Below are 23,879 nucleotides of genomic sequence, written 5' to 3'. Positions count from 1 at the left end.
CAGGTGATTCCGGAGTGTTCGCCAAGCGGTTCTGGCATAGGCGGCAGGTGATTTTGCCATGTCCAGAATGTGGTTCCAGCGAGTCGAACATGTGGTTCCGGCGTGTGCGGCAGGTGTTTCCGGTCTGTCCAGCAGGTGGTTCTGGGGTGTCCGGCATGAGGTTCTGGCACGTCTGAGAGGTGGTTCCGGCCGGCCCGACATGCGTTTCCGGAGTGTCCGCCACGTGGTTCAGGCACGTCTGAGAGGTGGTTCCAGCATGCCCGGCAGGTTTTCCCGGAGAGTCCTCCAAGTGGTTCTGGCGTAGCCCGCAGGTGATTTTGGTGTGTCCGGCAGGTTGTTCCGTTCTGTCCGATAGGTTGTTCCGGCATGTCCAGCACGTGCTTCTGGCACTTCTGAGAGGTGGTTCTGGCATGCCGGGCAGGTTACTCCGGAGTGTCCGGTAAGTGGTTCTGGTGTAGCCGGCAGTTCATTTTGGCGTGTCTGGCACATGGGTCCTGCGAGTCGAGCAGGTGGTTCCGGCGTGCTCGGCAGGTGGTCCAGGCATGTCCGGCAGGTGGTTCCAGTCTGTCCAGGACGTGGTTCCAGCGTGTCCGGCACGTGGTTCTCTTACGTCTGAGAGGTGGTTCCTGCATGCCTGGCAGGTTATTGCGGATTGTCTGCCAGGTGGTTCTCTCATAGCCAGCTGTTGATTTTGGCCTGAGAGGCAGGTGGTTCTGGTGAGTCCAGCAGGTGGCTCCGGCGTGCTCGGCAGGTGGTTCTGTCATGTCTGGCAGGTGATTCCGGCGAGTTGAGCAGCTGGTTCCAGCCTGTCCGTCAGGTTAGGGTTAGGGATAGGGTTAGGGTTACGGTTAGGGTTAGGGTTTAGGGTTTGGGGTTAGGGGTTAGGGTTAGGGGTCGGGTTAGGGTTAGGGTTACGGTTGGGTTAGGGTTTAGGGTTAGGGTTAGGGTTAGGGGTTAGGGTTAGGGTTAGGGTTAGGGCCCGGCAGGTGGTTCCGGCGATGCGAGCAGGTGGCTCCAGCGCGCTCGGCAGGTGCTTCCGCTGCGCCCGGCAGGTGGTTCCGGCGATGCGAGCAGGTGGCTCCGGCGCGCCGGGCAGGTGGTTCCGGCGAGGCGAGAAGGTGGCTCAGGCGCGCTCGGCCGGTGCGTCCGCTGGGCCCGGCAGGTGGTTCCGGCGAGGCAAGCAGGTCGCTCCGGCGCGCCGGGCAGGTGGTTCCGGCGAGGCGAGCAGGTGGCTCAGGCGCGCTCGGCAGGTGCTTCCGCTGGGCCCGGCAGGTGGTTCCGGCGAGGCGAGCAGGTGGCTCCGGCGCGCTCGGCAGGTGCTTCCGCTGGGCCCGGCAGGTGGTTCCGGCGAGCCGAGCAGGTGGCTCCGGCGCGCTCGGCAGGTGGTTCAGTTGGGTCTGGCAGGTGGTTTCGGTCTGTTCGGGGTGTGGTTCCAGCATCTCAGGCACATGGTTCTGGCACGTCTGAGAGGTGGTTCCGGCTGGCCCAACAGGTGTTTCTGGAGTCTCCGCCAAGTGGTTCTGGCGTAGCTGGCAGGTGATGTTGGCGTGACTGGCAGGTGGTTCCAGCCAGCCCGGCAGGTGTTTCCGGAGTGTTCACCAACTGGCTGTGGCGTAGCCGGCAGGTGATTTTGGCGTGCCTGACAGGTTGTTCTGGCGAGTCGAGCAGGTGCTTCCGGCATGCTCGGCAGGTGCTTCCGGTGTCATTGGCATGTGGTTCTGGCAGGTCTGAGAGGTTGTTCCGGCATGCCTGACAGGTGATTCCGGAGTGTTCGCCAAGTGGTTCGGGCATAGGCGGCAGGTGATTTTGCCATGTCCAGAATGTGGTTCCAGCGAGTCGAACATGTGGTTCTGGAGTGTCCGGCAGGTGGTTCTGGGGTGTCCGGCATGAGGTTCTGGCACGTCTGAGAGGTGGTTCCGGCCGGCCCGACATGCGTTTCCGGAGTGTCCGCCACGTGCTTCAGGCACGTCTGAGAGGTGGTTCCAGCATGCCCGGCAGGTTTTCCCGGAGAGTCCTCCAAGTGGTTCTGGCGTAGCCCGCAGGTGATTTTGGTGTGTCCGGCAGGTTGTTCCGTTCTGTCCGATAGGTTGTTCCGGCATGTCCAGCACGTGCTTCTGGCACTTCTGAGAGGTGGTTCTGGCATGCCGGGCAGGTTATTCCGGAGTGTCCGGTAAGTGGTTCTGGTGTAGCCGGCAGTTCATTTTGGCGTGTCTGGCACATGGGTCCTGCGAGTCGAGCAGGTGGTTCCGGCGTGCTCGGCAGGTGGTCCAGGCATGTCCGGCAGGTGGTTCCAGTCTGTCCAGGACGTGGTTCCAGCGTGTCCGGCACGTGGTTCTCTTACGTCTGAGAGGTGGTTCCTGCATGCCTGGCAGGTTATTGCGGATTGTCTGCCAGGTGGTTCTCTCATAGCCAGCTGTTGATTTTGGCCTGAGAGGCAGGTGGTTCTGGTGAGTCCAGCAGGTGGCTCCGGCGTGCTCGGCAGGTGGTTCTGGCATGTCTGGCAGGTGATTCCGGCGAGTTGAGCAGCTGGTTCCAGCCTGTCCGTCAGGTTAGGGTTAGGGATAGGGTTAGGGTTACGGTTAGGGTTAGGGTTTAGGGTTTGGGGTTAGGGGTTAGGGTTAGGGGTCGGGTTAGGGTTAGGGTTACGGTTGGGTTAGGGTTTAGGGTTAGGGTTAGGGTTAGGGGTTAGGGTTAGGGTTAGGGTTAGGGCCCGGCAGGTGGTTCCGGCGATGCGAGCAGGTGGATCCGGCGCGCTCGGCAGGTGCTTCCGCTGCGCCCGGCAGGTGGTTCCGGCAATGCGAGCAGGTGGCTCCGGCGCGCCGGGCAGGTGGTTCCGGCGAGGCGAGAAGGTGGCTCAGGCGCGCTCGGCCGGTGCGTCCGCTGGGCCCGGCAGGTGGTTCCGGCGAGGCAAGCAGGTGGCTCCGGCGCGCCGGGCAGGTGGTTCCGGCGAGGCGAGCAGGTGGCTCAGGCGCGCTCGGCAGGTGCTTCCGCTGGGCCCGGCAGGTGGTTCCGGCGAGGCGAGCAGGTGGCTCCGGCGTGCTCGGCAGGTGCTTCCGCTGGGCCCGGCAGGTGGTTCCGGCGAGCCGAGCAGGTGGCTCCGGCGCGCTCGGCAGATGCTTCCGCTGCGCCCGGCAGGTGGTTCCGGCGAGGCGAGCCGGTTCTTCCTGCGTGCTCGGCAGGTGGTTCAGTTGGGTCTGGCAGGTGGTTTCGGTCTGTTCGGGGTGTGGTTCCAGCATCTCAGGCACATGGTTCTGGCACATCTGAGAGGTGGTTCCGGCCGGCCCGACATGCGTTTCCGGAGTGTCCGCCACGTGCTTCAGGCACGTCTGAGAGGTGGTTCCAGCATGCCCGGCAGGTTTTCCCGGAGAGTCCTCCAAGTGGTTCTGGCGTAGCCCGCAGGTGATTTTGGTGTGTCCGGCAGGTTGTTCCGTTCTGTCCGATAGGTTGTTCCGGCATGTCCAGCACGTGCTTCTGGCACTTCTGAGAGGTGGTTCTGGCATGCCGGGCAGGTTATTCCGGAGTGTCCGGTAAGTGGTTCTGGTGTAGCCGGCAGTTCATTTTGGCGTGTCTGGCACATGGGTCCTGCGAGTCGAGCAGGTGGTTCCGGCGTGCTCGGCAGGTGGTCCAGGCATGTCCGGCAGGTGGTTCCAGTCTGTCCAGGACGTGGTTGCAGCGTGTCCGGCACGTGGTTCTCTTACGTCTGAGAGGTGGTTCCTGCATGGCTGGCAGGTTATTGCGGATTGTCTGCCAGGTGGTTCTCTCATAGCCAGCTGTTGATTTTGGCCTGACAGGCAGGTGGTTCTGGTGAGTCCAGCAGGTGGCTCCGGCGTGCTCGGCAGGTGGTTCTGGCATGTATGGCAGGTGGTTCCGGCGAGTTGAGCAGCTGGTTCCAGCCTCTCCGTCAGGTTAGGGTTAGGGATAGGGTTAGGGTTAGGGTTTAGGGTTTGGGGTTAGGGGTTAGGGTTAGGGGTAGGGTTAGGGTTAGGGTTACGGTTGGGTTAGGGTTTAGAGTTAGGGTTAGGGTTTGGGGTTAGGGTTAGGGTTAGGGTTAGGGTCCGGCAGGTGGTTCCGGCGATGCGAGCAGGTGGCTCCGGCGCGCTCGGCAGGTGCTTCCGCTGCGCCCGGCAGGTGGTTCCGGCGATGCGAGCAGGTGGCTCCGGCGCGCCGGGCAGGTGGTTCCGGCGAGGCGAGCAGGTGGCTCCGGCGCGCTCGGCAGGTGCTTCCGCTGGGCCCGGCAGGTGGTTCCGGCGAGGCGAGCAGGTGGCTCCGGCGCGCCGGGCAGGTGGTTCCGGCGAGGCGAGCAGGTGGCTCAGGCGCGCTCGGCAGGTGCTTCCGCTGGGCCCGGCAGGTGGTTCCGGCGAGGCGAGCAGGTGGCTCCGGCGCGCTCGGCAGGTGCTTCCGCTGGGCCCGGCAGGTGGTTCCGGCGAGGTGAGCAGGTGGCTCCGGCGCGCTAGGCAGGTGCTTCCGCTGCGCCCGGCAGGTGGTTCCGGCGAGGCGAGCAGGTTGTTCCTGCGTGCTCGGCAGGTGGTTCAGTTGGGTCTGGCAGGTGGTTTCGGTCTGTTCGGGGTGTGGTTCCAGCATCTCAGGCACATGGTTCTGGCACGTCTGAGAGGTGGTTCCGGCTGGCCCAACAGGTGTTTCTGGAGTCTCCGCCAAGTGGTTCTGGCGTAGCTGGCAGGTGATGTTGGCGTGACTGGCAGGTGGTTCCAGCCAGCCCGGCAGGTGTTTCCGGAGTGTTCACCAACTGGCTGTGGCGTAGCCGGCAGGTGATTTTGGCATGTCCGACAGGTGCTTCTGGCGAGTCGAGCAGGTGCTTCCGGCATGCTCGGCAGGTGCTTCCGGTGTCATTGGCATGTGGTTCTGGCATGTCTGAGAGGTGGTTCCGGCATGCCTGACAGGTGATTCCGGAGTGTTCGCCAAGCGGTTCTGGCATAGGCGGCAGGTGATTTTGCCATGTCCAGAATGTGGTTCCAGCGAGTCGAACATGTGCTTCCGGCGTGTGCGGCAGGTGTTTCCGGTCTGTCCAGCAGGTGGTTCTGTGGTGTCCGGCATGAGGTTCTGGCACGTCTGAGAGGTGGTTCCGGCCGGCCCGACATGCGTTTCCGGAGTGTCCGCCACGTGGTTCAGGCACGTCTGAGAGGTGGTTCCAGCATGCCCGGCAGGTTTTCCCGGAGAGTCCTCCAAGTGGTTCTGGCGTAGCCCGCAGGTGATTTTGGTGTGTCCGGCAGGTTGTTCCGTTCTGTCCGATAGGTTGTTCCGGCATGTCCAGCACGTGCTTCTGGCACTTCTGAGAGGTGGTTCTGGCATGCCGGGCAGGTTACTCCGGAGTGTCCGGTAAGTGGTTCTGGTGTAGCCGGCAGTTCATTTTGGCGTGTCTGGCACATGGGTCCTGCGAGTCGAGCAGGTGGTTCCGGCGTGCTCGGCAGGTGGTCCAGGCATGTCCGGCAGGTGGTTCCAGTCTGTCCAGGACGTGGTTCCAGCGTGTCCGGCACGTGGTTCTCTTACGTCTGAGAGGTGGTTCCTGCATGCCTGGCAGGTTATTGCGGATTGTCTGCCAGGTGGTTCTCTCATAGCCAGCTGTTGATTTTGGCCTGAGAGGCAGGTGGTTCTGGTGAGTCCAGCAGGTGGCTCCGGCGTGCTCGGCAGGTGGTTCTGGCATGTCTGGCAGGTGATTCCGGCGAGTTGAGCAGCTGGTTCCAGCCTGTCCGTCAGGTTAGGGTTAGGGATAGGGTTAGGGTTACGGTTAGGGTTAGGGTTTAGGGTTTGGGGTTAGGGGTTAGGGTTAGGGGTAGGGTTAGGGTTAGGGTTACGGTTGGGTTAGGGTTTAGGTTTAGGGTTAGGGTTAGGGGTTAGGGTTAGGGTTAGGGTTAGGGCCCGGCAGGTGGTTCCGGCGATGCGAGCAGGTGGCTCCGGCGCGCTCGGCAGGTGCTTCCGCTGCGCCCGGCAGGTGGTTCCGGCGATGCGAGCAGGTGGCTCCGGCGCGCCGGGCAGGTGGTTCCGGCGAGGCGAGAAGGTGGCTCAGGCGCGCTCGGCCGGTGCTTCCGCTGGGCCCGGCAGGTGGTTCCGGCGAGGCAAGCAGGTGGCTCCGGCGCGCCGGGCAGGTGGTTCCGGCGAGGCGAGCAGGTGGCTCAGGCGCGCTCGGCAGGTGCTTCCGCTGGGCCCGGCAGGTGGTTCCAGCGAGGCGAGCAGGTGGCTCCGGCGCGCTCGGCAGGTGCTTCCGCTGGGCCCGGCAGGTGGTTCCGGCGAGGCGAGCAGGTGGCTCTGGCGCGCTCGGCAGGTGCTTCCGCTGGACCCGGCAGGTGGTTCCGGCGAGGTGAGCAGGTGGCTCCGGCGCGCTCGGCAGGTGCTTCCGCTGCGCCCAGCAGGTGGTTCCGGCGAGTCGAGCAGGTTGTTCCTGCGTGCTCGGCAGGTGGTTCAGTTGGGTCTGGCAGGTGGTTTCGGTCTGTTCGGGGTGTGGTTCCAGCATCTCAGGCACATGGTTCTGGCACGTCTGAGAGGTGGTTCCGGCTGGCCCAACAGGTGTTTCTGGAGTCTCCGCCAAGTGGTTCTGGCGTAGCTGGCAGGTGATGTTGGCGTGACTGGCAGGTGGTTCCAGCCAGCCCGGCAGGTGTTTCCGGAGTGTTCACCAACTGGCTGTGGCGTAGCCGGCAGGTGATTTTGGCGTGTCCGACAGGTGGTTCTGGCGAGTCGAGCAGGTGCTTCCGGCATGCTCGGCAGGTGCTTCCGGTGTCATTGGCATGTGGTTCTGGCATGTCTGAGAGGTGGTTCCGGCATGCCTGACAGGTGATTCCGGAGTGTTCGCCAAGCGGTTCTGGCATAGGCGGCAGGTGATTTTGCCATGTCCAGAATGTGGTTCCAGCGAGTCGAACATGTGGTTCCGGCGTGTGCGGCAGGTGTTTCCGGTCTGTCCAGCAGGTGGTTCTGTGGTGTCCGGCATGAGGTTCTGGCACGTCTGAGAGGTGGTTCCGGCCGGCCCGACATGCGTTTCCGGAGTGTCCGCCACGTGGTTCAGGCACGTCTGAGAGGTGGTTCCGGCTGGCCCGACATGCGTTTCCGGAGTGTCCGCCACGTGGTTCAGGCACGTCTGAGAGGTTGTTCCGGCCGGCCCGACATGCGTTTCCGGAGTGTCCGCCACGTGGTTCAGGCACGTCTGAGAGGTGGTTCCAGCATGCCCGGCAGGTTTTCCCGGAGAGTCCTCCAAGTGGTTCTGGCGTAGCCCGCAGGTGATTTTGGTGTGTCCGGCAGGTTGTTCCGTTCTGTCCGATAGGTTGTTCCGGCATGTCCAGCACGTGCTTCTGGCACTTCTGAGAGGTGGTTCTGGCATGCCGGGCAGGTTACTCCGGAGTGTCCGGTAAGTGGTTCTGGTGTAGCCGGCAGTTCATTTTGGCGTGTCTGGCACATGGGTCCTGCGAGTCGAGCAGGTGGTTCCGGCGTGCTCGGCAGGTGGTCCAGGCATGTCCGGCAGGTGGTTCCAGTCTGTCCAGGACGTGGTTCCAGCGTGTCCGGCACGTGGTTCTCTTACGTCTGAGAGGTGGTTCCTGCATGGCTGGCAGGTTATTGCGGATTGTCTGCCAGGTGGTTCTCTCATAGCCAGCTGTTGATTTTGGACTGTCAGGCAGGTGGTTCTGGTGAGTCCAGCAGGTGGCTCCGGCGTGCTCGGCAGGTGGTTCTGGCATGTATGGCAGGAGGTTCCGGCGAGTTGAGCAGCTGGTTCCAGCCTCTCGGTCATGTTAGGGTTAGGGATAGGGTTAGGGTTACGGTTAGGGTTAGGGTTTAGGGTTTGGGGTTAGGGGTTAGGGTTAGGGGTAGGGTTAGGTTTAGGGTTACGGTTGGGTTAGGGTTTAGAGTTAGGGTTAGGGTTAGGGGTTAGGGTTAGGGTTAGGGTTAGGGGTTAGGGTTAGGGTTAGGGTTTGGCGTTAGGGTTAGGGTTAGGGTTAGGGTTAGGGACCGGCAGGTGGTTCCGGCGAGCCGAGCAGGTGGCTCCGGCGCGCTCGGCAGATGCTTCCGCTGCGCCCGGCAGGTGGTTCCGGCGAGGCGAGCCGGTTCTTCCTGCGTGCTCGGCAGGTGGTTCATTTGGGTCTGGCAGGTGGTTTCGGTCTGTTCGGGGTGTGGTTCCAGCATCTCAGGCACATGGTTCTGGCACATCTGAGAGGTGGTTCCGGCCGGCCCGACATGCGTTTCCGGAGTGTCCGCCACGTGCTTCAGGCACGTCTGAGAGGTGGTTCCAGCATGCCCGGCAGGTTTTCCCGGAGAGTCCTCCAAGTGGTTCTGGCGTAGCCCGCAGGTGATTTTGGTGTGTCCGGCAGGTTGTTCCGTTCTGTCCGATAGGTTGTTCCGGCATGTCCAGCACGTGCTTCTGGCACTTCTGAGAGGTGGTTCTGGCATGCCGGGCAGGTTATTCCGGAGTGTCCAGTAAGTGGTTCTGGTGTAGCCGGCAGTTCATTTTGGCGTGTCTGGCACATGGGTCCTGCGAGTCGAGCAGGTGGTTCCGGCGTGCTCGGCAGGTGGTCCAGGCATGTCCGGCAGGTGGTTCCAGTCTGTCCAGGACGTGGTTCCAGCGTGTCCGGCACGTGGTTCTCTTACGTCTGAGAGGTGGTTCCTGCATGCCTGGCAGGTTATTGCGGATTGTCTGCCAGGTGGTTCTCTCATAGCCAGCTGTTGATTTTGGACTGTCAGGCAGGTGGTTCTGGTGAGTCCAGCAGGTGGCTCCGGCGTGCTCGGCAGGTGGTTCTGGCATGTATGGCAGGTGGTTCCGGCGAGTTGAGCAGCTGGTTCCAGCCTGTCCGTCAGGTTAGGGTTAGGGATAGGGTTAGGGTTACGGTTAGGGTTAGGGTTTAGGGTTAGGGTAAGGGTTAGGGGTTAGGGTAAGGGTTAGGGTTAGGGTTAGGGTTAGGGGTTAGGGTTAGGGTTAGGGTTTGGGGTTAGGGCTAGGGTTAGGGTTAGGGCCCGGCAGGTGGTTCCGGCGAGCCGAGCAGGTGGCTCCGGCGCGCTCGCCAGGTGCTTCCGCTGCGCCCGGCAGGTGGTTCTGGCGAGTCGAGCAGGTTGTTCCTGCGTGCTCGACAGGTGGTTCAGTTGGGTCTGGCAGGTCGTTTCGGTCTGTTCGGGGTGTGGTTCCAGCATCTCAGTCACATGGGTCTGGCACGTCTGAGAGGTGGTTCCGGCTGGCCCAACAGGTGTTTCTGGAGTCTCCGCCAAGTGGTTCTGGCGTAGCTGGCAGGTGATGTTGGCGTGACTGGCAGGTGGTTCCAGCCAGCCCGACAGGTTTTTCCGGAGTGTTTACCAACTTGCTGTGGCGTAGCCGGCAGGTGATTTTGGCGTGTCCGACAGGTGGTTCTGGCGAGTCGAGCAGGTGCTTCCGGCATGCTCGGCAGGTGCTTCCGGTGTCATTGGCATGTGGTTCTGGCATGTCTGAGAGGTGGTTCCGGCATGCCTGACAGGTGATTCCGGAGTGTTCGCCAAGCGGTTCTGGCATAGGCGGCAGGTGATTTTGCCATGTCCAGAATGTGGTTCCAGCGAGTCGAACATGTGGTTCCGGCGTGTGCGGCAGGTGTTTCCGGTCTGTCCAGCAGGTGGTTCTGTGGTGTCCGGCATGAGGTTCTGGCACGTCTGAGAGGTGGTTCCGGCCGGCCCGACATGCGTTTCCGGAGTGTCCGCCACGTGGTTCAGGCACGTCTGAGAGGTGGTTCCAGCATGCCCGGCAGGTTTTCCCGGAGAGTCCTCCAAGTGGTTCTGGCGTAGCCCGCAGGTGATTTTGGTGTGTCCGGCAGGTTGTTCCGTTCTGTCCGATAGGTTGTTCCGGCATGTCCAGCACGTGCTTCTGGCACTTCTGAGAGGTGGTTCTGGCATGCCGGGCAGGTTACTCCGGAGTGTCCGGTAAGTGGTTCTGGTGTAGCCGGCAGTTCATTTTGGCGTGTCTGGCACATGGGTCCTGCGAGTCGAGCAGGTGGTTCCGGCGTGCTCGGCAGGTGGTCCAGGCATGTCCGGCAGGTGGTTCCAGTCTGTCCAGGACGTGGTTCCAGCGTGTCCGGCACGTGGTTCTCTTACGTCTGAGAGGTGGTTCCTGCATGCCTGGCAGGTTATTGCGGATTGTCTGCCAGGTGGTTCTCTCATAGCCAGCTGTTGATTTTGGCCTGAGAGGCAGGTGGTTCTGGTGAGTCCAGCAGGTGGCTCCGGCGTGCTCGGCAGGTGGTTCTGGCATGTCTGGCAGGTGATTCCGGCGAGTTGAGCAGCTGGTTCCAGCCTGTCCGTCAGGTTAGGGTTAGGGATAGGGTTAGGGTTACGGTTAGGGTTAGGGTTTAGGGTTTGGGGTTAGGGGTTAGGGTTAGGGGTAGGGTTAGGGTTAGGGTTACGGTTGGGTTAGGGTTTAGGTTTAGGGTTAGGGTTAGGGGTTAGGGTTAGGGGTAGGGTTAGGGTTAGGGTTACGGTTGGGTTAGGGTTTAGGTTTAGGGTTAGGGTTAGGGGTTAGGGTTAGGGTTAGGGTTAGGGCCCGGCAGGTGGTTCCGGCGATGCGAGCAGGTGGCTCCGGCGCGCTCGGCAGGTGCTTCCGCTGCGCCCGGCAGGTGGTTCCGGCGATGCGAGCAGGTGGCTCCGGCGCGCCGGGCAGGTGGTTCCGGCGAGGCGAGAAGGTGGCTCAGGCGCGCTCGGCCGGTGCTTCCGCTGGGCCCGGCAGGTGGTTCCGGCGAGGCAAGCAGGTGGCTCCGGCGCGCCGGGCAGGTGGTTCCGGCGAGGCGAGCAGGTGGCTCAGGCGCGCTCGGCAGGTGCTTCCGCTGGGCCCGGCAGGTGGTTCCGGCGAGGCGAGCAGGTGGCTCCGGCGCGCTCGGCAGGTGCTTCCGCTGGGCCCGGCAGGTGGTTCCGGCGAGGCGAGCAGGTGGCTCTGGCGCGCTCGGCAGGTGCTTCCGCTGGACCCGGCAGGTGGTTCCGGCGAGGTGAGCAGGTGGCTCCGGCGCGCTCGGCAGGTGCTTCCGCTGCGCCCAGCAGGTGGTTCCGGCGAGTCGAGCAGGTTGTTCCTGCGTGCTCGGCAGGTGGTTCAGTTGGGTCTGGCAGGTGGTTTCGGTCTGTTCGGGGTGTGGTTCCAGCATCTCAGGCACATGGTTCTGGCACGTCTGAGAGGTGGTTCCGGCTGGCCCAACAGGTGTTTCTGGAGTCTCCGCCAAGTGGTTCTGGCGTAGCTGGCAGGTGATGTTGGCGTGACTGGCAGGTGGTTCCAGCCAGCCCGGCAGGTGTTTCCGGAGTGTTCACCAACTGGCTGTGGCGTAGCCGGCAGGTGATTTTGGCGTGTCCGACAGGTGGTTCTGGCGAGTCGAGCAGGTGCTTCCGGCATGCTCGGCAGGTGCTTCCGGTGTCATTGGCATGTGGTTCTGGCATGTCTGAGAGGTGGTTCCGGCATGCCTGACAGGTGATTCCGGAGTGTTCGCCAAGCGGTTCTGGCATAGGCGGCAGGTGATTTTGCCATGTCCAGAATGTGGTTCCAGCGAGTCGAACATGTGGTTCCGGCGTGTGCGGCAGGTGTTTCCGGTCTGTCCAGCAGGTGGTTCTGTGGTGTCCGGCATGAGGTTCTGGCACGTCTGAGAGGTGGTTCCGGCCGGCCCGACATGCGTTTCCGGAGTGTCCGCCACGTGGTTCAGGCACGTCTGAGAGGTGGTTCCGGCTGGCCCGACATGCGTTTCCGGAGTGTCCGCCACGTGGTTCAGGCACGTCTGAGAGGTTGTTCCGGCCGGCCCGACATGCGTTTCCGGAGTGTCCGCCACGTGGTTCAGGCACGTCTGAGAGGTGGTTCCAGCATGCCCGGCAGGTTTTCCCGGAGAGTCCTCCAAGTGGTTCTGGCGTAGCCCGCAGGTGATTTTGGTGTGTCCGGCAGGTTGTTCCGTTCTGTCCGATAGGTTGTTCCGGCATGTCCAGCACGTGCTTCTGGCACTTCTGAGAGGTGGTTCTGGCATGCCTGGCAGGTTACTCCGGAGTGTCCGGTAAGTGGTTCTGGTGTAGCCGGCAGTTCATTTTGGCGTGTCTGGCACATGGGTCCTGCGAGTCGAGCAGGTGGTTCCGGCGTGCTCGGCAGGTGGTCCAGGCATGTCCGGCAGGTGGTTCCAGTCTGTCCAGGACGTGGTTCCAGCGTGTCCGGCACGTGGTTCTCTTACGTCTGAGAGGTGGTTCCTGCATGGCTGGCAGGTTATTGCGGATTGTCTGCCAGGTGGTTCTCTCATAGCCAGCTGTTGATTTTGGACTGTCAGGCAGGTGGTTCTGGTGAGTCCAGCAGGTGGCTCCGGCGTGCTCGGCAGGTGGTTCTGGCATGTATGGCAGGAGGTTCCGGCGAGTTGAGCAGCTGGTTCCAGCCTCTCGGTCATGTTAGGGTTAGGGATAGGGTTAGGGTTACGGTTAGGGTTAGGGTTTAGGGTTTGGGGTTAGGGGTTAGGGTTAGGGGTAGGGTTAGGTTTAGGGTTACGGTTGGGTTAGGGTTTAGAGTTAGGGTTAGGGTTAGGGGTTAGGGTTAGGGTTAGGGTTAGGGGTTAGGGTTAGGGTTAGGGTTTGGCGTTAGGGTTAGGGTTAGGGTTAGGGTTAGGGACCGGCAGGTGGTTCCGGCGAGCCGAGCAGGTGGCTCCGGCGCGCTCGGCAGATGCTTCCGCTGCGCCCGGCAGGTGGTTCCGGCGAGGCGAGCCGGTTCTTCCTGCGTGCTCGGCAGGTGGTTCATTTGGGTCTGGCAGGTGGTTTCGGTCTGTTCGGGGTGTGGTTCCAGCATCTCAGGCACATGGTTCTGGCACATCTGAGAGGTGGTTCCGGCCGGCCCGACATGCGTTTCCGGAGTGTCCGCCACGTGCTTCAGGCACGTCTGAGAGGTGGTTCCAGCATGCCCGGCAGGTTTTCCCGGAGAGTCCTCCAAGTGGTTCTGGCGTAGCCCGCAGGTGATTTTGGTGTGTCCGGCAGGTTGTTCCGTTCTGTCCGATAGGTTGTTCCGGCATGTCCAGCACGTGCTTCTGGCACTTCTGAGAGGTGGTTCTGGCATGCCGGGCAGGTTACTCCGGAGTGTCCGGTAAGTGGTTCTGGTGTAGCCGGCAGTTCATTTTGGCGTGTCTGGCACATGGGTCCTGCGAGTCGAGCAGGTGGTTCCGGCGTGCTCGGCAGGTGGTCCAGGCATGTCCGGCAGGTGGTTCCAGTCTGTCCAGGACGTGGTTCCAGCGTGTCCGGCACGTGGTTCTCTTACGTCTGAGAGGTGGTTCCTGCATGCCTGGCAGGTTATTGCGGATTGTCTGCCAGGTGGTTCTCTCATAGCCAGCTGTTGATTTTGGCCTGTCAGGCAGGTGGTTCTGGTGAGTCCAGCAGGTGGCTCCTGCGTGCTCGGCAGGTGGTTCTGGCATGTATGGCAGGAGGTTCCGGCGAGTTGAGCATCTGGTTCCAGCCTGTCGGTCATGTTAGGGTTAGGGATAGGGTTAGGGTTACGGTTAGGGTTAGGGTTTAGGGTTTGGGGTTAGGGGTTAGGGTTAGGGGTAGGGTTAGGGTTAGGGTTACGGTTGGGTTAGGGTTTAGAGTTAGGGTTAGGGTTAGGGGTTAGGGTTAGGGTTAGGGTTAGGGGTTAGGGTTAGGGTTAGGGTTTGGCGTTAGTGTTAGGGTTAGGGTTAGGGTTAGGGCCCGGCAGGTGGTTCCGGCGAGCCGAGCAGGTGGCTCCGGCGCGCTCGGCAGATGCTTCCGCTGCGCCCGGCAGGTGGTTCCGGCGATGCGAGCAGGTTGCTCCGGCGCGCCGGGCAGGTAGTTCCGGCGAGGCGAGCAGGTGGCTCCGGCGCGCTCGGCAGGTGCTTCCGCTGCGCCCGGCAGGTGGTTCCGGCGAGGCGAGCAGGTTGTTCCTGCGTGCTCGGCAGGTGGTTCAGTTGGGTCTGGCAGGTGGTTTCGGTCTGTTCGGGGTGTGGTTCCAGCATCTCAGGCACATGGTTCTGGCACGTCTGAGAGGTGGTTCCGGCTGGCCCAACAGGTGTTTCTGGAGTCTCCGCCAAGTGGTTCTGGCGTAGCTGGCAGGTGATGTTGGCGTGACTGGCAGGTGGTTCCAGCCAGCCCGGCAGGTGTTTCCGGAGTGTTCACCAACTGGCTGTGGCGTAGCCGGCAGGTGATTTTGGCGTGTCCGACAGGTGGTTCTGGCGAGTCGAGCAGGTGCTTCCGGCATGCTCGGCAGGTGCTTCCGGTGTCCTTGGCATGTGGTTCTGGCATGTCTGAGAGGTGGTTCCGGCATGCCTGACAGGTGATTCCGGAGTGTTCGCCAAGTTGTTCTGGCATAGGCGGCAGGTGATTTTGCCATGTCCAGAATGTGGTTCCAGCGAGTTGAACATGTGGTTCCGGCGTGTCCGGCAGGTGGTTCTGGGGTGTCCGGCATGAGGTTCTGGCACGTCTGAGAGGTGGTTCCGGCCGGCCCGACATGCGTTTCCGGAGTGTCCGCCACGTGGTTCAGGCACGTCTGAGAGGTGGTTCCAGCATGCCCGGCAGGTTTTCCCGGAGAGTCCTCCAAGTGGTTCTGGCGTAGCCCGCAGGTGATTTTGGTGTGTCCGGCAGGTTGTTCCGTTCTGTCCGATAGGTTGTTCCGGCATGTCCAGCACGTGCTTCTGGCACTTCTGAGAGGTGGTTCTGGCATGCCGGGCAGGTTATTCCGGAGTGTCCGGTAAGTGGTTCTGGTGTAGCCGGCAGTTCATTTTGGCGTGTCTGGCACATGGGTCCTGCGAGTCGAGCAGGTGGTTCCGGCGTGCTCGGCAGGTGGTCCAGGCATGTCCGGCAGGTGGTTCCAGTCTGTCCAGGACGTGGTTCCAGCGTGTCCGGCACGTGGTTCTCTTACGTCTGAGAGGTGGTTCCTGCATGCCTGGCAGGTTATTGCGGATTGTCTGCCAGGTGGTTCTCTCATAGCCAGCTGTTGATTTTGGCCTGTCAGGCAGGTGGTTCTGGTGAGTCCAGCAGGTGGCTCCGGCGTGCTCGGCAGGTGGTTCTGGCATGTATGGCAGGTGGTTCCAGCGAGTTGAGCAGCTGGTACCAGCCTGTCCGTCAGGTTAGGGTTAGGGATAGGGTTAGGGTTACGGTTAGGGTTAGGGTTTAGGGTTTGGGGTTAGGGGTTAGGGTTAGGGGTAGGGTTAGGGTTAGGGTTACGGTTGGGTTAGGGTTTAGAGTTAGGGTTAGGGTTTGGGGTTAGGGTTAGGGTTAGGGTTAGGGTTAGGGTTTGGCGTTAGGGTTAGGGTTAGGGTTAGGGTTAGGGCCCGGCAGGTGGTTCCGGCGAGCCGAGCAGGTGGCTCCGGCGCGCTCGGCAGGTGCTTCCGCTGCGCCCGGCAGGTGGTTCCGGCGATGCGAGCAGGTTGCTCCGGCGCGCCGGGCAGGTGGTTCCGGCGAGGCGAGCAGGTGGCTCCGGCGCGCTCGGCAGGTGCTTCCGCTGCGCCCGGCAGGTGGTTCCGGCGAGGCGAGCAGGTTCTTCCTGCGTGCTCGGCAGGTGGTTCAGTTGGGTCTGGCAGGTGGTTTCGGTCTGTTCGGGGTGTGGTTCCAGCATCTCAGGCACATGGTTCTGGCACGTCTGAGAGGTGGTTCCGGCTGGCCCAACAGGTGTTTCTGGAGTCTCCGCCAAGTGGTTCTGGCGTAGCTGGCAGGTGATGTCGGCGTGACTGGCAGGTGGCTCCAGGCAGCCCGGCAGGTGTTTCCGGAGTGTTCACCAACTGGCTGTGGCGTAGCCGGCAGGTGATTTTGGCGTGCCTGACAGGTGGTTCTGGCGAGTCGAGCAGGTGCTTCCGGCATGCTCGGCAGGTGCTTCCGGTGTCATTGGCATGTGGTTCTGTCAGGTCTGAGAGGTGGTTCCGGCATGCCTGACAGGTGATTCCGGATTGTTCGCCAAGTGGTTCGGGCATAGGCGGCAGGTGATTTTCCCATGTCCAGAATGTGGTTCCAGCGAGTCGAAAATGTGGTTCCGGCGTGTCCGGCAGGTGGTTCTGGGGTGTCCGGCATGAGGTTCTGGCACGTCTGAGAGGTGGTTCCGGCCGGCCCGACATGCGTTTCCGGAGTGTCCGCCACGTGGTTCAGTCACGTCTGAGAGGTGGTTCCAGCATGCCCGGCAGGTTTTCCCGGAGAGTCCTCCAAGTGGTTCTGGCGTAGCCCGCAGGTGATTTTGGTGTGTCCGGCAGGTTGTTCCGTTCTGTCCGATAGGTTGTTCCGGCATGTCCAGCACGTGCTTCTGGCACTTCTGAGAGGTGGTTCTGGCATGCCGGGCAGGTTATTGCGGAGTGTCCGGTAAGTGGTTCTGGTGTAGCCGGCAGTTCATTTTGGCGTGTCTGGCACATGGGTCCTGCGAGTCGAGCAGGTGGTTCCGGCGTGCTCGGCAGGTGGTCCAGGCATGTCCAGCAGGTGGTTCCAGTCTGTCCAGGACGTGGTTCCAGCGTGTCCGGCACGTGGTTCTCTTACGTCTGAGAGGTGGTTCCTGCATGCCTGGCAGGTTATTGCGGATTGTCTGCCAGGTGGTTCTCTCATAGCCAGCTGTTGATTTTGGCCTGTCAGGCAGGTGGTTCTGGTGAGTCCAGCAGGTGGCTCCGGCGTGCTCGGCAGGTGGTTCTGGCATGTCTGGCAGGTGGTTCCGGCGAGTTGAGCAGCTGGTTCCAGCCTGTCCGTCAGGTTAGGGTTAGGGATAGGGTTAGGGTTACGGTTAGGGTTAGGGTTTAGGGTTAGGGTAAGGTTTAGGGGTTAGGGTAAGGGTTAGGGTTAGGGTTAGGGTTAGGGTTTAGGGTTAGGGTTAGGGTTTGGGGTTAGGGCTAGGGTTAGGGTTAGGGCCCGGCAGGTGGTTCCGGCGAGCCGAGCAGGTGGCTCCGGCGCGCTCGGCATGTGCTTCCGCTGCGCCCAGCAGGTTGTTCCAGCGAGGCGAGCAGGTGGCTCCGGCACGCCCGGCAGGTGGTTCCGGCGAGGCGAGCAGGTGGCTCCGGCGCGCTCGGCTGGTGCTTCCGCTGCGCCCGGCAGGTGGTTCCGGCGAGGCGAGCAGGTTCTTCCTGCGTGCTCGGCAGGTGGTTCAGTTGGGTCTGGCAGGTGGTTTCAGTCTGTTCGGGGTGTGGTTCCAGCATCTCAGGCACATGGTTCTGGCACGTCTGAGAGGTGGTTCCGGCTGGCCCAACAGGTGTTTCTGGACTCTCCGCCAAGTGGTTCTGGCGTAGCTGGCAGGTGATGTTGGCGTGACTGGCCGGTGGTTCCAGCCAGCCCGGCAGGTGTTTCCGGAGTGTTCACCAACTGGCTGTGGCGTAGCCGGCAGGTGATTTTGGCGTGTCCGACAGGTGGTTCTGGCGAGTCGAGCAGGTGCTTCCGGCATGCTCGGCAGGTGCTTCTGGTGTCATTGGCATGTGGTTCTGGCATGTCTGAGAGGTGGTTCCGGCATGCCTGACAGGTGATTCCGGAGTGTTCGCCAAGCGGTTCTGGCATAGGCGGCAGGTGATTTTGCCATGTCCAGAATGTGGTTCCAGCGAGTCGAACATGTGGTTCCGGCGTGTCCGGCAGGTGTTTCCGGTCTGTCCAGCAGGTGGTTCTGGGGTGTCCGGCATGAGGTTCTGGCACGTCTGAGAGGTGGTTCCGGCCGGCCCGACATGCGTTTCCGGAGTGTCCGCCACGTGGTTCAGGCACGTCTGAGAGGTGGTTCCAGCATGCCCGGCAGGTTTTCCCGGAGAGTCCTCCAAGTGGTTCTGGCGTAGCCCGCAGGTGATTTTGGTGTGTCCGGCAGGTTGTTCCGTTCTGTCCGATAGGTTGTTCCGGCATGTCCAGCACGTGCTTCTGGCACTTCTGAGAGGTGGTTCTGGCATGCCGGGCAGGTTATTCCGGAGTGTCCGGTAAGTGGTTCTGGTGTAGCCGGCAGTTCATTTTGGCGTGTCTGGCACATGGGTCCTGCGAGTCGAGCAGGTGGTTCCGGCGTGCTCGGCAGGTGGTCCAGGCATGTCCGGCAGGTGGTTCCAGTCTGTCCAGGACGTGGTTCCAGCGTGTCCGGCACGTGGTTCTCTTACGTCTGAGAGGTGGTTCCTGCATGCCTGGCAGGTTATTGCGGATTGTCTGCCAGGTGGTTCTCTCATAGCCAGCTGTTGATTTTGGCCTGTCAGGCAGGTGGTTCTGGTGAGTCCAGCAGGTGGCTCCGGCGTGCTCGGCAGGTGGTTCTGGCATGTATGGCAGGTGGTTCCGGCGAGTTGAGCAGCTGGTTCCAGCCTGTCGGTCATGTTAGGGTTAGGGATAGGGTTAGGGTTAGGGTTTAGGGTTTGGGGTTAGGGGTTAGGGTTAGGGGTAGGGTTAGGGTTAGGGTTACGGTTGGGTTAGGGTTTAGAGTTAGGGTTAGGGTTTGGGGTTAGGGTTAGGGTTAGGGTTAGGGGTTAGGGTTAGGGTTAGGGTTTGGCGTTAGGGTTAGGGTTAGGGTTAGGGTTAGGGCCCGGCAGGTGGTTCCGGCGAGCCGAGCAGGTGGCTCCGGCGCGCTCGGCAGGTGCTTCCGCTGCGCCCGGCAGGTGGTTCCGGCGATGCGAGCAGCTTGCTCCGGCGCGCCGGGCATGTGGTTCCGGCGAGGCGAGCACGTGGCTCCGGCGCGCTCGGCAGGTGCTTCCGCTGCGCCCGGCAGGTGGTTCCGGCGAGGCGAGCAGGTGGCTCCGGCGCGCTCGCCAGGTGCTTCCGCTGCGCCCGGCAGGTGGTTCCGGCGAGTCGAGCAGGTTGTTCCTGCGTGCTCGACAGGTGGTTCAGTTGGGTCTGGCAGGTCGTTTCGGTCTGTTCGGGGTGTGGTTCCAGCATCTCAGTCACATGGTTCTGGCACGTCTGAGAGGTGGTTCCGGCTGGCCCAACAGGTGTTTCTGGAGTCTCCGCCAAGTGGTTCTGGCGTAGCTGGCAGGTGATGTTGGCGTGACTGGCAGGTGGTTCCAGCCAGCCCGACAGGTGTTTCCGGAGTGTTTACCAACTGGCTGTGGCGTAGCCGGCAGGTGATTTTGGCGTGTCCGACAGGTGGTTCTGGTGAGTCGAGCAGGTGCTTCCGGCATGCTCGGCAGGTGCTTCCGGTGTCATTGGCATCTGGTTCTGGCATGTCTGAGAGGTGGTTCCGGCATGCCTGACAGGTGATTCCGGAGTGTTCGCCAAGCGGTTCTGGCATAGGCGGCAGGTGATTTTGCCATGTCCAGAATGTGGTTCCAGCGAGTCGAACATGTGGTTCCGGCGTGTCCGGCGGGTGGTTCTGGGGTGTCCGGCATGAGGTTCTGGCACGTCTGAGAGGTGGTTCCGGCCGGCCCGACATGCGTTTCCGGAGTGTCCGCCACGTGGTTCAGGCACGTCTGAGAGGTGGTTCCAGCATGCCCGGCAGGTTTTCCCGGAGAGTCCTCCAAGTGGTTCTGGCGTAGCCCGCAGGTGATTTTGGTGTGTCCGGCAGGTTGTTCCGTTCTGTCCGATAGGTTGTTCCGGCATGTCCAGCACGTGCTTCTGGCACTTCTGAGAGGTGGTTCTGGCATGCCGGGCAGGTTATTCCGGAGTGTCCGGTAAGTGGTTCTGGTGTAGCCGGCAGTTCATTTTGGCGTGTCTGGCACATGGGTCCTGCGAGTCGAGCAGGTGGTTCCGGCGTGCTCGGCAGGTGGTCCAGGCATGTCCGGCAGGTGGTTCCAGTCTGTCCAGGACGTGGTTCCAGCGTGTCCGGCACGTGGTTCTCTTACGTCTGAGAGGTGGTTCCTGCATGCCTGGCAGGTTATTGCGGATTGTCTGCCAGGTGGTTCTCTCATAGCCAGCTGTTGATTTTGGCCTGTCAGGCAGGTGGTTCTGGTGAGTCCAGCAGGTGGCTCCGGCGTGCTCGGCAGGTGGTTCTGGCATGTATGGCAGGTGGTTCCGGCGAGTTGAGCAGCTGGTTCCAGCCTGTCGGTCATGTTAGGGTTAGGGATAGGGTTAGGGTTAGGGTTTAGGGTTTGGGGTTAGGGGTTAGGGTTAGGGGTAGGGTTAGGGTTAGGGTTACGGTTGGGTTAGGGTTTAGAGTTAGGGTTAGGGTTTGGGGTTAGGGTTAGGGTTAGGGTTAGGGGTTAGGGTTAGGGTTAGGGTTTGGCGTTAGGGTTAGGGTTAGGGTTAGGGTTAGGGCCCGGCAGGTGGTTCCGGCGAGCCGAGCAGGTGGCTCCGGCGCGCTCGGCAGGTGCTTCCGCTGCGCCCGGCAGGTGGTTCCGGCGATGCGAGCAGGTTGCTCCGGCGCGCCGGGCATGTGGTTCCGGCGAGGCGAGCACGTGGCTCCGGCGCGCTCGGCAGGTGCTTCCGCTGCGCCCGGCAGGTGGTTCCGGCGAGGCGAGCAGGTGGCTCCGGCGCGCTCGCCAGGTGCTTCCGCTGCGCCCGGCAGGTGGTTCCGGCGAGTCGAGCAGGTTGTTCCTGCGTGCTCGACAGGTGGTTCAGTTGGGTCTGGCAGGTCGTTTCGGTCTGTTCGAGGTGTGGTTCCAGCATCTCAGTCACATGGTTCTGGCACGTCTGAGAGGTGGTTCCGGCTGGCCCAACAGGTGTTTCTGGAGTCTCCGCCAAGTGGTTCTGGCGTAGCTGGCAGGTGATGTTGGCGTGACTGGCAGGTGGTTCCAGCCAGCCCGACAGGTGTTTCCGGAGTGTTTACCAACTGGCTGTGGCGTAGCCGGCAGGTGATTTTGGCGTGTCCGACAGGTGGTTCTGGTGAGTCGAGCAGGTGCTTCCGGCATGCTCGGCAGGTGCTTCCGGTGTCATTGGCATGTGGTTCTGGCATGTCTGAGAGGTGGTTCCGGCATGCCTGACAGGTGATTCCGGAGTGTTCGCCAAGCGGTTCTGGCATAGGCGGCAGGTGATTTTGCCATGTCCAGAATGTGGTTCCAGCGAGTCGAACATGTGGTTCCGGCGTGTCCGGCGGGTGGTTCTGGGGTGTCCGGCATGAGGTTCTGGCACGTCTGAGAGGTGGTTCCGGCCGGCCCGACATGCGTTTCCGGAGTGTCCGCCACGTGGTTCAGGCACGTCTGAGAGGTGGTTCCAGCATGCCCGGCAGGTTTTCCCGGAGAGTCCTCCAAGTGGTTCTGGCGTAGCCCGCAGGTGATTTTGGTGTGTCCGGCAGGTTGTTCCGTTCTGTCCGATAGGTTGTTCCGGCATGTCCAGCACGTGCTTCTGGCACTTCTGAGAGGTGGTTCTGGCATGCCGGGCAGGTTATTCCGGAGTGTCCGGTAAGTGGTTCTGGTGTAGCCGGCAGTTCATTTTGGCGTGTCTGGCACATGGGTCCTGCGAGTCGAGCAGGTGGTTCCGGCGTGCTCGGCAGGTGGTCCAGGCATGTCCGGCAGGTGGTTCCAGTCTGTCCAGGACGTGGTTCCAGCGTGTCCGGCACGTGGTTCCCTTACGTCTGAGAGGTGGTTCCTGCATGCCTGGCAGGTTATTGCGGATTGTCTGCCAGGTGGTTCTCTCATAGCCAGCTGTTGATTTTGGCCTGTCAGGCAGGTGGTTCTGGTGAGTCCAGCAGGTGGCTCCGGCGTGCTCGGCAGGTGGTTCTGGCATGTCTGGCAGGTGGTTCCGGCGAGTTGAGCAGCTGGTTCCAGCCTGTCCGTCAGGTTAGGTTTAGGGATAGGGTTAGGGTTACGGTTAGGGTTAGGGTTTAGGGTTAGGGTAAGTGTTAGGGGTTAGGGTAAGGGTTAGGGTTAGGGTTAGGGTTAGGGGTTAGGGTTAGGGTTAGGGTTTGGGGTTAGGGCTAGGGTTAGGGTTAGGGCCCGGCAGGTGCTTCCGGCGAGCCGAGCAGGTGGCTCCGGCGCGCCCGGCAGGTGCTTCCGCTGGGCCCGGCAGTTGGTTCCGGCGAGGCAAGCAGGTGGCTCCGGCGCGCTCGCCAGGTGCTTCCGCTGCGCCCGGCAGGTGGTTCCGGCGAGTCGAGCAGGTTGTTCCTGCGTGCTCGACAGGTGGTTCAGTTGGGTCTGGCAGGTGGTTTCGGTCTGTTCGGGGTGTGGTTCCAGCATCTCAGTCACATGGTTCTGGCACGTCTGAGAGGTGGTTCCGGCTGGCCCAACAGGTGTTTCTGGAGTCTCCGCCAAGTGGTTCTGGCGTAGCTGGCAGGTGATGTTGGCGTGACTGGCAGGTGGTTCCAGCCAGCCCGACAGGTGTTTCCGGAGTGTTTACCAACTGGCTGTGGCGTAGCCGGCAGGTGATTTTGGCGTGTCCGACAGGTGGTTCTGGTGAGTCGAGCAGGTGCTTCCGGCATGCTCGGCAGGTGCTTCCGGTGTCATTGGCATCTGGTTCTGGCATGTCTGAGAGGTGGTTCCGGCATGCCTGACAGGTGATTCCGGAGTGTTCGCCAAGCGGTTCTGGCATAGGCGGCAGGTGATTTTGCCATGTCCAGAATGTGGTTCCAGCGAGTCGAACATGTGGTTCCGGCGTGTCCGGCGGGTGGTTCTGGGGTGTCCGGCATGAGGTTCTGGCACGTCTGAGAGGTGGTTCCGGCCGGCCCGACATGCGTTTCCGGAGTGTCCGCCACGTGGTTCAGGCACGTCTGAGAGGTGGTTCCAGCATGCCCGGCAGGTTTTCCCGGAGAGTCCTCCAAGTGGTTCTGGCGTAGCCCGCAGGTGATTTTGGTGTGTCCGGCAGGTTGTTCCGTTCTGTCCGATAGGTTGTTCCGGCATGTCCAGCACGTGCTTCTGGCACTTCTGAGAGGTGGTTCTGGCATGCCGGGCAGGTTATTCCGGAGTGTCCGGTAAGTGGTTCTGGTGTAGCCGGCAGTTCATTTTGGCGTGTCTGGCACATGGGTCCTGCGAGTGGAGCAGGTGGTTCCGGCGTGCTCGGCAGGTGGTCCAGGCATGTCCGGCAGGTGGTTCCAGTCTGTCCAGGACGTGGTTCCAGCGTGTCCGGCACGTGGTTCCCTTACGTCTGAGAGGTGGTTCCTGCATGCCTGGCAGGTTATTGAGGATTGTCTGCCAGGTGGTTCTCTCATAGCCAGCTGTTGATTTTGGCCTGTCAGGCAGGTGGTTCTGGTGAGTCCAGCAGGTGGCTCCGGCGTGCTCGGCAGGTGGTTCTGGCATGTCTGGCAGGTGGTTCCGGCGAGTTGAGCAGCTGGTTCCAGCCTGTCCGTCAGGTTAGGTTTAGGGATAGGGTTAGGGTTACGGTTAGGGTTAGGGTTTAGGGTTAGGGTAAGTGTTAGTGGTTAGGGTAAGGGTTAGGGTTAGGGTTAGGGTTAGGGGTTAGGGTTAGGGTTAGGGTTTGGGGTTAGGGCTAGGGTTAGGGTTAGGGCCCGGCAGGTGCTTCCGGCGAGCCGAGCAGGTGGCTCCGGCGCGCCCGGCAGGTGCTTCCGCTGGGCCCGGCAGTTGGTTCCGGCGAGGCGAGCAGGTGGCTCCGGCGCGCTCAGCAAGTGCTCCGCTGCGCCCGGCAGGTGGTTCCAGCGAGGAGAGCAGGTTGTTCCTGCGTGCTCGGCAGGTGGTTCAGTTGGGTCTGGCAGGTGGTTTCGGTCTGTTCGGGCTGTGGTTCCAGCATCTCAGGCACATGGTTCTGGCACGTCTGAGAGGTGGTTCCGGCTGGCCCAACAGGTGTTTCTGGAGTCTCCGCCAAGTGGTTCTGGCGTAGCTGGCAGGTGATGTTGGCGTGACTGGCAGGTGGCTCCAGCCAGCCCGGCAGGTGTTTCCGGAGTGTTCACCAACTGGCTGTGGCGTAGCCGGCAGGTGATTTTGGCGTGTCCGACAGGTGGTTCTGGCGAGTCGAGCAGGTGCTTCCGGCATGCTCGGCAGGTGCTTCCGGTGTCATTGGCATGTGGTTCTGGCAGGTCTGAGAGTTGGTTCCGGCACGCCTGACAGGTGATTCCGGAGTGTTCGCCAAGCGGTTCTGGCATAGGCGGCAGGTGATTTTGCCATGTCCAGAATGTGGTTCCAGCGAGTCGAACATGTGGTTCCGGCGTGTCCGGCAGGTGTTTCCGGTCTGTCCAGCAGGTGGTTCTGGGGTGTCCG

This window comes from Equus asinus, chromosome 6, assembly GCF_041296235.1.
Source record: "Equus asinus isolate D_3611 breed Donkey chromosome 6, EquAss-T2T_v2, whole genome shotgun sequence".
Taxonomy (NCBI): domain Eukaryota; kingdom Metazoa; phylum Chordata; class Mammalia; order Perissodactyla; family Equidae; genus Equus; species Equus asinus.
This window is presented reverse-complemented; position numbering follows the sequence as displayed.